The 14,095-nt window shown below is 35.4% G+C and overlaps 1 pseudogene; it reads right to left on the bottom strand.

The window, feature by feature from the left end:
• Positions 1-11,338: 11,338 nt before the first annotated feature.
• LOC118998881 (uncharacterized) lies at positions 11,339-11,437 on the bottom strand (annotated as a pseudogene).
• Between the last annotated feature and the right edge of the window lie 2,658 nt (positions 11,438-14,095).

Here is a 14,095-nt window from a genome sequence, read left to right as displayed (position 1 = left end):
GCTGTGGGTTAATGTCTGTTATTATCCTTATAATAAATCACTAACCTAGTGAAAAAAAAGAAAGAACAAATGTATACTATGCATTATGTATAACACTTATGTGGACTTAAAATCTGCATTTTAAGGCAAAATGAGAAATCAAAATGAAATAAATTTTGAATAAATATGACGCCACTTTCTATTTTTAGAAGTGGCAGTTAGTAAGTCAATTGGCTTGACTGTAGCTGAATTTTATGATGCTCCACACACGGCACTCTCACTGGTGTTAAAGGTGTTGCTGTTGTGATGTAGTTTGGGNATGTATACTACGCATTATGTATAATACTTATGTGGACTTAAAATCTGCATTTTAAGGCAAAATGAGAAATCAAAATGAAATAAATTTTGAATAAATATGACGCCACTTTCTATTTTTAGAAGTGGCAGTTAGTAAGTCAATTGGCTTGACTGTAGCTGAATTTTATGATGCTCCACACACGGCACTCTCACTGGTGTTAAAGGTGTTGCTGTTGTGATGTAGTTTGGGTGATCAGAATTGTCAGCTCTAAAAATAGCTCTAGTTCAATTGTGAAACGTAGGGCTCCAAAGGGACACCCATTGTGACCATGGGGTCTCTTTCCATGTAGGTTTGCGTTTGCTTCGAGTATAAAACATCTGCTGAAATCTGGCTCTTTCAAATGGCTCTTCTGAACATTTGCTATGCCAAAGTGTTCCTCTGAGTAGAAAAAAATGGTTGGATTAGTTGCCAATTTGAGAATTTATAATTCCATACCTTTGAACAATTTAATAGTCTAAAAGTTCACTTCTAGTTACCGTGACATGTTACGTAACTGGCACTTCCCTTGAATTGCTGGCCCTGATGAAGGAAGGAGTCTCAGTCATATGCAGGCACTTTCAGGGTGTCAGTAAAGAACGACACTACTGGCAAAGGAGAGAGGTGTTAGCAGGCAGCCCAGCCACCTCCAATAATCATCCAGACTGGACCATGTACAAATAACAAATGCCTCCTTCCCTTTTTGATTTAAAAGCTGACCAGGCTATCTATGCCTCTTTTAGGGGGCACTAGTCCCCCCACATGTCTTTATGTGGTCAGAGCTTTCTAATTATAGGAAGCAAGAGACAGAGCATAAAAGTAGAGAAGAGGGTCCAGAGACCACCAATACACTCCTCTAGTTGCATCTATATAAACCCTACATACCTCTCAAGGAAAGGTCTACTGTCCACTACAATAATCCCATCAGATTCTTAAGAATTTTATTTTGTCCATGAACTTCATCTAAAGTCTCTGTTTTTCAGGGTAAAATGAATGAAGAGAATTTCTTAACTTTCTTGGATAGTGAAAGATAGAGACTATTTAAAATGCATATATGATAGTGGACTAGAATGTGCATGTGTGAACAATGACAAGTACACTGTACTAGTCAGTGTCAGTGGTAGGTGCCATTATGTGAGCATGTGTCCTGTGTGGCAGTGGCATTCAAAATGACTGAGTGAGTAGAGCAATGAATCTGTGTGAAATTTTGCTTTAAGCTTGAACATTCCTTCACAGAAGCTGTTTGGAGGATTCGGAAGGCTGCAGCTATGGGCAGCTGATGATTAGTAGCTTTGGTGTAATAATGTGCCCACTCATGCATCACATCTCCTACAGAGAGTTTTAGCAAAACATCAAATCGCCCAGGTGACTCGGCCCCTCTACAGCCCAGATTGGTGCCCTGTGACTTCTGGCTTTTTCCCAAACTAAAATCACCTTTAGTTGAAAGGGAAGAGATTGCACTGTCGATGATGAGCTTGAGGAAAATATGATGGGGCTGCGGATAGCAGTTGGAAGGACTGTGTGAGATCCCAAGATGCCTACTTTGGAGATGACTGTGTTGTCATTGTCCTATGTACGGTGTTTCTTGTATCTTGTATGTTCTTCTGTATGTTCTTCAATAAAGTTTTATTTTTCATATGACATGGCTGGAATCCTTCTTGACCATCTATATATTTATATATAAAGCTTTTCAACAGTTGAGCTATTATTTTTAATAGCTCTGCAATAATTTGTCACGTGCTATCTCTCAAAGTTATATATTCTCATATTATTGTCTGTGCAGCAGTATTACAAGTTTGCCACACATTAACTTGGACATGCAAAATGGTAAACTATTTAAAGAGGTTGAGGTTTAAATATACATATAAATATTAAATTGCCTAAAATATAACTTGGAGAAAAACAACTGTCCAAATACTCTGACCAAAATTAACTGAAATATGCTAATCTAGCCTTGCATGTCTGTGATTTGTTGGTGAGGGTAAAAACTTGGAATACTAATATTAATTGGTATTAATTAATACCAATGAATAATTGGCATTCATTGAGGAATAAATAATTTGACAGTACTTAATAAAGGTGAAAATGCAATACCATGAGACTAAGCAACTTAGTGGTGCGACTAGAAAAATGCTTTCATGTTTGCCTAGGGAGACATATCCACACGTCTTCACTGTAGCACTGGGTTTTTATAGCAGAGTATGGAATCTGCATAATTTCTTCCTGGGAATTAGAGGTGCTATGAATATTTTTGAACAATGAAATATTTTATGGCTACAAAAAGAAATAAATCGGACCTATAGGTACTAACATGGATAAAAAACTAGAATGTGAAGTTAAGTTCAAATGTTGCAAAAGGATATGTACATCATCACACATTTTATGTAAGTTTTAAAAGCACAGAACAATACTATGAACTGTTAACAGTAATAGAAATTACAAAATGATGTTGAGGAATTACCAGCACAATTTTCTGTAGTAATTAGCGCTAAGGAAGAAAGGAAGGCATGGGGGCGCTTTTACACATGTCTGCTGTATGAAACACGCCAAAGAATGCACAATAATGCCTTCTCATGGGGAACATTATGAGCGAATTCGATGTCCTTCATTATAGTTTTCTGGAGTTTTGGGGGGCATTTTAATGATAAATAATTTTAACACTTAATAAATATATTTGCTAAAATAATTTACATTATTTTTATTAGATCATAACTACAGTCATCCCTTACTATACTCAAATTATCTTATTATGGTGTTTTAAAAGCGAAACATATATGCTTATAAATATGTATATTGGCACCAATATATGAAATGTTATTGATGTCTGCATTTGTCACCAAGTGTTCAGAAGCTATGCATTGATCAGTTATTGTTATCACATATCACTTATTTCTGTTCATCTCTGCCAACTCTTCAGAAATAGTCATGAAGAGTGGTTATCTCAGCATTAGTCAAATATGATGTTCAAATTTGTAATATATCATTATATTACAATTTAGAAAATCAAAGCAAGAAGTTGAGACATGCCCAAAGTCAAGTCAAGAATAACAAGTCAAGTTTTAGTACCATGTACATTTAGAAAAGTGTAGCCAGGGTAGACACACCTAGTTATTAGGTGTGTCTAATATGCTATATGACCCTCAGCATGGCTCTGACCCGCAGACCCTGTGAGACTTTGCAAAAACTGAGTCTTGGCCAGGTGCAGTTTCCTCCACTGAGGTTCAGGCTGCATCTCTGCACTGTCTACATGTTTCACATACTCTTTTCTCACTTAATTCCTTAGCAACTCTGAGAGGAGATCTTATTACCACCATTTGTTTGATACTCAGGGAAATGTATGTTCACCAGGCTAAGGTCCCCAAGTTGCAAAGTGTCCCAGTCAACGCTTCAACCACGTTTTCTGACCCTCTGCCTTCCATTCTTATAATTAAGACACTTAGTCGACTGAATGTATAGGCAGATGTAAGTTTTGTATAAAGACAATAAAAAGAGTTTTCAAAAATAAGAACTTTAAAGTATATAATAATTATACTTTATCAATAGTAACTAGCTATTAACTCAAATATAATCTAATAGCAACCAGAGAAAATCAACCAAATCCTAGGCAAAGTAGACTGACTGCAGTTGGAATGGAGTCTTCTTCACTCACCTCCCATAGGAGCTCTTAAAATAAAAGCAATATTTTCATGTCTTGATCATTTACTTAGTACCACCTAATTTGTCTTTCCCACTTCCTCATCATTTTCCCTCTCTTTAGGTTCCCCCACTACCATGGATGTTTCTTTGGAGATGTGGCTGGTGGAGGAATTACACTTAGAAAATAAAAAAACTCCAAGTAAGTACAAATTATTTTGCCTGATTCATAAAGCTGGCTCTGGGTCATGCAAATAAAAGGGTCAAAGTGCATGAGCACACAAGGACTGAGGCATGAGCATTGGGTTATTTCAAGGATACGGCCTGTAACTATGCTGAATAGTGAACACTAGAGGAAAACCCAAATGACTGTGTTAATTTTTGTAATGAATGAATGTGATCTTAAGGTTTTCTTTGCAGAAATATATGCCCTTAACGCTTGTAAAATTATACACCTTCCAATATCACCATAGCGCATTTCATGTCTGTATTTTAAGAACTCTTTACTTTGTGTTTTGCCTCCCAGAATCTTTGAATTTTTAAAAATGAGATCAATATGTCTTTGTAGAATAGATCTTCATTCTTTAAATATTTTTTTATAATTTCTAAGCAACAAATTTCACTCTAGGGTAGACATAGCAATGAATTTCATGTTCCAGAGAATATTGCTAATTTAAGATCTCTGCACACTGAAGTTATTTATTGACTTTATTTAACCCTTAGGGTCCAATTTAAAATGAAATCTTCACTTCTAATAAAGGTATGGAAAATTTTTGGAATAAAGGGAACATGGTAGAACATATCCAAATATTATTTCATTTTTTATTTCTCATTTTTTCTTACTTCTCTCATCTAGTAATTCTTTTGTTTGGGGCAGGAATGGGCCCAGGTCCCATTATAAGGGTCTTGGAAAAATTAGAATTAACATAGGGGACTCATCCTATTCATGAATTTCAATCCTGGTTTCCCTGGGCTTCAATAATTCTCAAAAAGATGATAAATTTAAGAAAAGTCGGCACATTTGAGGAACTTGGGCCCGAAGTTATTTCTAGGACAGGAGGCAAGTCCTCGTCAACCTCTCTTCATAATGAAATTTACTATTTGAGTGTGGAATCTAAATTTTTTTCACAATTTGTTTTATTTGTGCTGATTTAACATGGACTATATAGGCACTGCTCTAAGTGCTTTGTGTATAAGAACAGGCTTGCTTGTCACTTTTTTGAGGTAGGCACTAATATATCCTCACTTTACAGATTAAAAAATGTGAGGAGCAGAAAGGTGGGGTCTTTAACCACCAAGTCACAAAACTAATCAGAATAAAACCAGGCATTCTGCCCTTAGCATGTGTGTCCATGACCACTTGGGGTGCTAAGACAGACACGGACTCTCACGGCGCTTCTGATGCACAATGGTGGAACGGTTGTTGGAATGAGAAAAATAAAGTATGCTCTATGTTTAACCTTTTTTAACTTTTACTTAATTTGTCCCATTTATGAAAGGGACAGCTTCTCACCTGCTAAGTACATATGGTCACCTGCCCTTCAGTCTTTTTGGACTATAACTTCATCATTCCTCTCATCTTTTGTCATGGTCAGAGCTTAGGGGAAATGATGCCTGTTCTTCTATGACATGATCAAAATTATGACTCACTTTTTGTTTATTTCTGCTATTCAGTATTAGTTCTATTCATTTTATTTTTTGCTCTCTAAGTCTCCCTCCACCTATCATGGCTTTCTCTGGCTTAAAGAGAACTTCAAATACCAATGCTTGGTTCCTTCTCACTTCAAAAATGATGAATTTTTCTTGACGAAAGCCTGTAACCCATCTGGTCTCACCTTTTATTGCTATGTTAGTGCCAATCCTAGCAAAGACAATAAGCTACATGGAGAAGACTTATCTTTGAGACCTTTCACCCTGAAATCCCAGTACCCTAGCAAACACAACACCCCGAGTATGGCCTTCTTTCTTCCCATCTTACCTGTTGTCTGACCTGTCCGGCCCACTCCGTTTCTAGCGTGACCTCAAAGTCATCCAAGAAATGAATTTCATGGATGTGTAAACACTGGCAAAACTTAACACCCCTTCCAATCCAAGTAGAGCCTTCCTCCTTCTCTCTGAATAATTTCATAAATACCCAAAGTTAGAGAATTCTGATCTACTTCAAGGCATCTTCCCCATCTTTTGATGTATGTTTAGTTACTACTCCATAAAAATGTACATTTAAAATCTCTCTCTGTTCTATTTCCAGATTTTATTGTATCTCTTCTGCAATATTGTAATGGTTTTTAACTGACTTGTCTTAACCCAACCATTTAATATTTTAACAAATATTTTAACACCTCCACATGCATGTATCCAAACACGGTTGTGGCAAAACAAAGTCAAATTACACATTATTTCTCCCCTGTACCAAGCTTGATGGCCTGATTACGTGTATGTGTCCATTCACCCTTCGACACCAACACCATAACCACATTAACCTTCCTGAAGCATAGAATTGGTTATTATATCTCCCCAACTGAAACGTTAACCAAGCCTATACCATCAACTAATCCTTGACAGCACTGCCAAGAATACACAAGGAGGAAAAGGGTAGCCCACTCAATAAATAGTGCTGGGAAAACTGAACAGCCACATACAAAAGAATGAAATTGGACCCTTGGCTTACACCTAACACAGCAATCAACTCAAAAAGGATTAAAGGCTTAAATGTAAGACCCCAAAGCATAAAACTTCTACAAGAAAACACAAGGGAGAAAACTCTGTGACACTGGACTTTATAAGGATTTTTTTGGATTTGACACCAAAAGCACAAGTCACAATAAATAAATAAATAAATAAGGGGGACTATGTTAAACTCAAATGTCCTTCTGCAAAGCAAAGGACATAATCAACAGAGTAAAAAGGCAATCTCTAAAACTGGAGAAAACATTCACAACTATATTCCTGATTAGAGATTAATATTCAAAATCTATAAGAAACTCATACAACCCAATAGCAAAAAAAACCCCACCCGACTTAAATGATATGAATAGGCCTTTGTACAAAAAATACAAATAATAAATAGGTATATGAAAAAGTGTTCCACAGCACTAATCATCAGGGAAATACAAATCAAAACCCTAATGAGATATCACCTCACACTTGTTAGAATTGCTAATACCCAAAGTCAAAAGATAAGCATCGAGGCTGTGGAGCAAAGGAAACCCCTGTTTGCCGCTGGTGCAGCACTCTTAACTTTGCAGGAGACCCGATTGCACTGGGGACAATGAAGACGCAGGGTTATCATTACTAGCTGGCATAGTGAAGGGCTCACTTCCAATTGCTCTTTGTCTAGTGTTTTCATGCGGTGCTTTGTGGGAAAATTGTCAGTGGCCTATATTTTCAGGTTTCCTTAATTACTGATACTGAATTCCCTATAAAGTCTCTTCTTTCTTTCTTTTCACACTCCCTGGCCCTCTGCCACACTCATCTTTTAAAATGCTGTGCAAATGTTGACTTGCATTATGTGTACAAAATCCCAAGAAAAAACCTTCTTTGACTTGAAGTACTCACATAATCATAATAAAATCCAATACATCTCCCTATGAGAAAATGCACGTCAAAGTTCTTCTCATATATGTGTGGGTATGAGGTCAGTTTTACATACATCCTTTTATAGACAACCAAACAATCTCCACCTCCCATGTCCTGTAGGTACACACATCTGTGCATGCATATACATAACCTACACACTTGTACACACAGGAAACTTACTTGGATTTTACTTAAGAACTAAAAGTACTAAGGATCGTGTAACACATGCCAGGTAACTTACTGTTTGTCTTCCATTTTTTGATTGTAGGTGGGTACATCACAAGGATCTCTATAACCCCATGAAACACTCATGTGTCATTAAGAGTGTATGTTTCTAAACTATTATAATTGCAAGTCATTAATACAGAAAACACCATTTAGCAAGATTTACCTTTTTGGTGGTAAATCTTACTAAATGGTGTTTTAAAAATCATTAACTATCTTTGAGAATAACCAGGTATATGTACAATTATAAAGAAAGACACTGTAAACCCATATTTCTGAGAATAACAGGCCGGTTGTAATTTTGGGTTGTGGAACCAAATGAGTAGTTCCTTGCTGATTGAAACAAGCCTTAAGCATCTGGCACTAGGGTTTAGAGATAATCCCAGACTGAGATTTTGGTCATTAATCTGACAGAATCTTTGTGACCAAGGGGAGTAACACAGCCCAATCTTCCCACATTATTGGGGAAAACTGCGGTTCAGAGATTCAGGTGACTCAATTCAATGGGAACTAAATCTAGACTTTCTGATGTTCTTTCCCATGACCAGTCAGTAATGTTTATAAGACAAGGTTAACTATGCATTTAGACTGATTTATATGCATTTCTATGTTCTGCATAATTATTAAATAATTTTGTGGATATTTCTGATATACATACACTGAGTTTTCTATGAGTGTGACTAGCAGTTTACTCTGTAATCTGCTACCAAAATAGTATATTACTTGCATTTTTCTCAACTTTGTAAAATTTATCCAATCAAATATGGATAGTGAAATGTCAATCAGATTCTAAAACAGAGACATCTCTGCTCCGAATTTTTAAGTATTACCTCTGCAGATCAGAGGATGGTTTATTTTCATGAAGACAAATGTCTTGGTTATAAATATATTACTAAAATAATTTTAACTTTATGTACTTACTTAAAAACAAGTTGTGCTCAAAATTCAGTGAGTCATTTGCCTTGCAGGCAGAAAAAATAATGTTGGTGTTTGCTTTGTGAAAATTACAAAGGAAATAAACCTAAGTTTGAAACGTCTAAGTGCACTAAACAAAGAAGCACAAAACCAAAAATTAATTATCAAAATAAGTGAAGTGTAGACATATGATTAAAGTGTTTCATACATGTGTGATGCAGTTGCATTGCTTTAGAGTGTTATGTAAAGTTTTAACAAGGGGACATTTTAAATGATATTATACTAGTTTCATATAGATGCTTTAAGAGATTTGCACAAACTTAGTGGGTTAAAACACACAAATTTATTGTGTTACACTTCCCGAGGCCAGAGTCTAAAATCAGTTTCACTGAGTTAAAGTCGAGGTTTTAACAAAGCTTGTTTTGTCTAGAGGCTCAAGACAAGAATCTGGAGCTTCTTTCTTTCATTTCTAGAGTCTGACCATGTTCTTTGGCTTCTGGCTGCCTCCCTACAATCTCTGTGTCCACAGTCACATGGTCTCCTACCCGGTTGTATTCAGATCTTCCCCTGGTTCTCTCAGTTAAGCACACTTGAGATTGCATTCAGACTCTACTTGGATAATCCAGGATAATCTCAACTGAAGACACTCTATCACATCCGCAAAGTTCCTCTGTGGTACAGGGTAACAGGTGTCAGAGAGTAGGATGCGGACATCTTTGAGGCTATTATTTAATCTACCACAAAAATGCTGGGATTATTCTTGATGAACAGCTCAACAAATGAAGTTAGAATTTCCTTAAATCTCTGGAGGAGTAGGACAGTCCTCACTAGAATTGGTAATGTTGGAAAATCTTTCCTTAGGTTATGTCAGTATTTTATTGAACCTGTACCATCACTAGAAACAAGTTTTGTTCAGAAAATGGATTATTTCTCTGTGAATCTTTTCTTCTAGACAAGCCCTTGAGAAGGAATTTAAACTGTATTGATCCTTGAAGCTCTTCATTAGTGAATTCATTATTGGTGTGTAGCCATCTCCTTGTTGAGAAAATAAGCCCTAAATGCTGGACAAAAAGTAGCCAAATGATAACAAAGACTGAGAGATAAACTAGGCTTTGGATAAATAGATCAATGGCAGATGCCTGATTACTTAGCTTTACTTTAATTAAAGCATCATCTAATTATCTTTATTGTATATATATATATATATATTAAAGTGAAGCAAGTATTTAAATATTTGGAAAAATAACATAGCAAACTAAGCTTTTTGATAAATACAAATGATTACTTCAAGAAGAAAATAGTTGTCATATTAATAACAGTTTTCACTAAATTTGCTGCACCTCCTCACTTTCTCATTTAGGTGCAGCTTTAGCAAGGCACGTTAAACTCTCCCCCAATGGACAAGAGGTGCACACTTACAGATGCAAACTCAGTACGAAGTACTTTTTGAAGCTACCTATGCAGGGACCCTGCGTAGCACCTGCAAAACAACTGCATGTAGTGGAACTGGGGGCTGATCAACTAAACACCACCCAGAGATGTTTGAAAGTAGAAGAAAAGGAGAAAGAAGAAGAAAGTGAACAGGAGGAAGAGAAGAGAGGGGAAGGAAAAGATAAAGGAAGGGAAGGGAAGGAAAGGAATGCTCATGATTATGAAATTAAATTGAAATCCTCCAAAAACACAATCACCTGATTCATTCAAAAAAAAAAAAAGATGGAATCTTTACTGACTTTAGGCAGCCAAATCCCCAGAGAAGAATGGCTTTTTCCTTTTTCCTGCAAGGATGGTAGACGACACTCTCTACTGATTAAGTATAGAGGCATGATTCACATTTAGCCATATGCCATGCTAATTTGGGGCGTGNCACAATCACCTGATTCATTCAAAAAAAAAAAAAAAGATGGAATCTTTACTGACTTTAGGCAGCCAAATCCCCAGAGAAGAATGGCTTTTTCCTTTTTCCTGCAAGGATGGTAGACGACACTCTCTACTGATTAAGTATAGAGGCATGATTCACATTTAGCCATATGCCATGCTAATTTGGGGCGTGAATCCATCCAAAATGTTCAGGTGAATCATTTCTGTTCTTTTCCTATAAGAAACACGTGCTCTATCGACAGTTATATAACAGACATATCTTTCAATTATATAATCAAAGGTAAAAATAGAATGCTTTCAATCACTTAAAAGTAAAAGAGTTTTTAAAGAATAATAAATACGGTTTTTTGAAGTTAACATTTTTCTCACACACATCACTGTATCAAAATTTGGGGGCATCACATTAATTTAGAGACAAAAACAGTGAGTCATTTTCTTGCCTACATCTGTAATCTTAAATGTCTGGTTTTAATTAATTGTAAATACCCAGAATGTTCCAAATTATAAAAGAAAACTGAAATTGATGTCATAGCAAAGGTACCACATGGTCTCAATGCTCAAAACAATCGTTACCAAAAATATCAATAACACGATAGGTTGTTCTTCAAAGGATTTCATTTTTCTCTAACTTAGCAAATGAAATATGAAAAAACTTTAAATATGGAAAAATAATATATAATTAGGAACTTCTACTGCATTCTAAGAAGATGTATACCCTACTTCTGGGTTTCCTTCAATGAATCACCACAAACAATTAAATTCCACACTTTTTTTCTTCTTTGTTTTCCTCTTTTTTCTCTATGTGTCGGCCCCAAACCTCACCAAGTGCACATTTCTTTGCCTCCAATTCTTATGGATTCAAAGATAGGGAACCACAGACACACCTTCATAAGAGGATTAAATTCCACACATTTTAGAGTTTAATTTATTATACCTTAATTTAGGAAAGAAATAATGCATTTCTCCCTAGAAACTAACAACTTCACAATAAATAGGAGCTGAATTATATTTTGCCCTTTTATTTCCCCATTTCTGTTGAATATTGGAAATGTTTGTGAAGACACCATGGTCAAATTTTCTTCCCAAAGAGCCTGGTACAACCTTCTTTTAATCCTACAGGAATTAGAGTCCCCATAGTTCCGGAGAGCTGCAAAAATTCTAATTCTGGAGGAGAGGACACAGAGACTTCCTGTCCTAGAAATGCCAACACTTCTTTTACTCATTTATTTTTTGTAACACTCAGATAAGACTGTCTTTCGAAAATATTAGGAAACATACTACAAAGCACAAAAAGGAGACACTGTTAAGTACTAACAATTCTAAATTTATATTTGTACACATTTTGTCACATTATAATTTTTAAATGATCATGTGGAGATATTTTTATTGATTTGAGAGAGAAAAGGAGAGAGAGGAGGGATGGTACAGGGAGAGAGAGAGAGAAATGATGTGAAAGGAAAACATCAATCAGTTGCCTCCAATATGCGCCCTGACTGGGGATCAAACCCTCAGCCTAAGTGTTCGGCCTGACTAGAAATTGAATCTGAAACCTTTTGGTATACAGGGCGATGCTTCAACCAACTGAGCCATTCAGCCAGCGCTTTCATGTTACAATTTTTAAAGAAAAAATGCCCTTTTACAGTTTTTTTTTGAAAATATTATAAAGTTGAAGTCATTTTCTCCCCACTATGTTTCATTTTTCTTCCCACTCTGCAGTTACAAATTCTAGTTCGAGTTTATATGCTTACACATACAGAAATACAAATTTTTTAAAAATTATCATTGTTTTTGTCTCTACATTATATAAATGCTATCCCACTATTTGCATCATTATGCAACTTTCCTGTTTTTATTCAATGTAGCTCTGCTCTATGATTCGGAATGTATGTGTACATATGTGTGCGTATATACATCTATTCATTTACGTGATTTTCTGCACAGTCTTCCCTCATATCAATATAGCACCATTTACATATGTAAATGTATCGCTGTCCTTTTCTGTAAGAATGGTCATTGTCTGTTTCATCATCACGCAATTTGATGATTAATGCCATACACGGAAGTTATGTTTGATTTTGTTCAAAGATATCTAAATTTTTCTTTGAAGTTTATGCTTCATATGCTCTGTTTAGATTATCTTTTTCAGCCTTGAGATTAAAATACTACATTCTCTTCTGTTTTGTGTGAGATGTTGCAAATGTTTGATGCTGTCTCCATTTCCACTTTGGTGTGCACAGGGGCCGGGCAGCGAGGTGGTTTAGTGTTTCTGGTGTGCGCAGCAGATCATTCCAGTAGCAGGGGCCGAGCAGCCGATTGCTCTCTACTGATCTGCAAAACCACCTCCGCCGGATTTGTAGTTCACAGACACAGATAGATTTTTGTCAAGTTTACGTGTGGTTCATACATTTGTCTATTTCTTTTTGGCATGACTCAATTTCAGCGCTTACAGCTTTACGATACGCCTTGAAATTTGAAATGACAACTTCCACTGCCCCTACATACCTATATTCTTGACAATTTCGACAGAATTTTAGAATCAGTTTTTCAAGTCCCACAAAAAGTCCTGTTGCAAATTGTCTAAAAATTGTATTTAACTACTATAATCATTTGTAAAGAATTTACATCTCTGTAATGGGGCATCTTTCCAATGTGTTTAAAGCCCCCAATAACATTACATATTCTAAGCCTAAAGCACGTTTCCAGATATTTTACACACACACACTGTGAAAGGCAGGTCAGCTTTTGTTGGTCTTGAGGCTTAAAGAAAAACACGCTATTGCATGTTATGATGGTTATTTCTGAAAAAAATATTAATATTTTTGTTTGTTATCCTGTATCTACATATTTATTGAAGTCACTAATTGTTAGTATTTTGCGGATTTTCTTGATTTTTATACCACTTATAATTTCAGTTTAATAGTTTACCTCCTATTTCTTCTAATTTTATTATATTGTTAATATTTTAATAGTGTTAAATAATAGCTTAATATCTATTAATGTAAAATTAAAATATTATTTTAAATTAGATCAGCATAATTTCCTATTTCTAACCTTAATGAAAATGTTTGTATTTTCAGCACATTATGAGCAACAGATTTATAAAAATAAATTAATTTATGCTGCACAATTTTATTCTATAGGACACAGTGATCTTGAGAATATAATGGCAATATTTTTGAAAATTATCAGAAACTTTACATTTCATCCTTACTTTGAAAATATATATATGCTGTAATAAGAAGTTTGTATCATACACTTTCAGTAACAAATGGCTTAATCAAAAATTCTCTCTTACATTTTTCTATTTATTGTATAGAAGTGATCTAAAATAAAATGTTAATGCTACTCAAAATGCGTGTCCATATCTATTTAGTACATTTCATTGATTTCATTCAATTGTGCCTTTTCCCAAACGTGCTGTGCCTTAGGTTTTGTTCCAGACCATGTAAGATTTAATGTGCAAACAAATATGCTGCCTGTCTAATATTCTGTGCTAAAATGACATGCTTTTCCAGATGGACTAATTATAGAACAACCGTGATAACCTAATAGATA

The sequence above is a fragment of the Sturnira hondurensis genome, unplaced genomic scaffold, assembly GCF_014824575.4.
Source record: "Sturnira hondurensis isolate 20B ecotype Veracruz unplaced genomic scaffold, ASM1482457v3 Scaffold0014384, whole genome shotgun sequence".
NCBI lineage: Eukaryota > Metazoa > Chordata > Mammalia > Chiroptera > Phyllostomidae > Sturnira > Sturnira hondurensis.
This window is presented reverse-complemented; position numbering and strand designations above follow the sequence as displayed.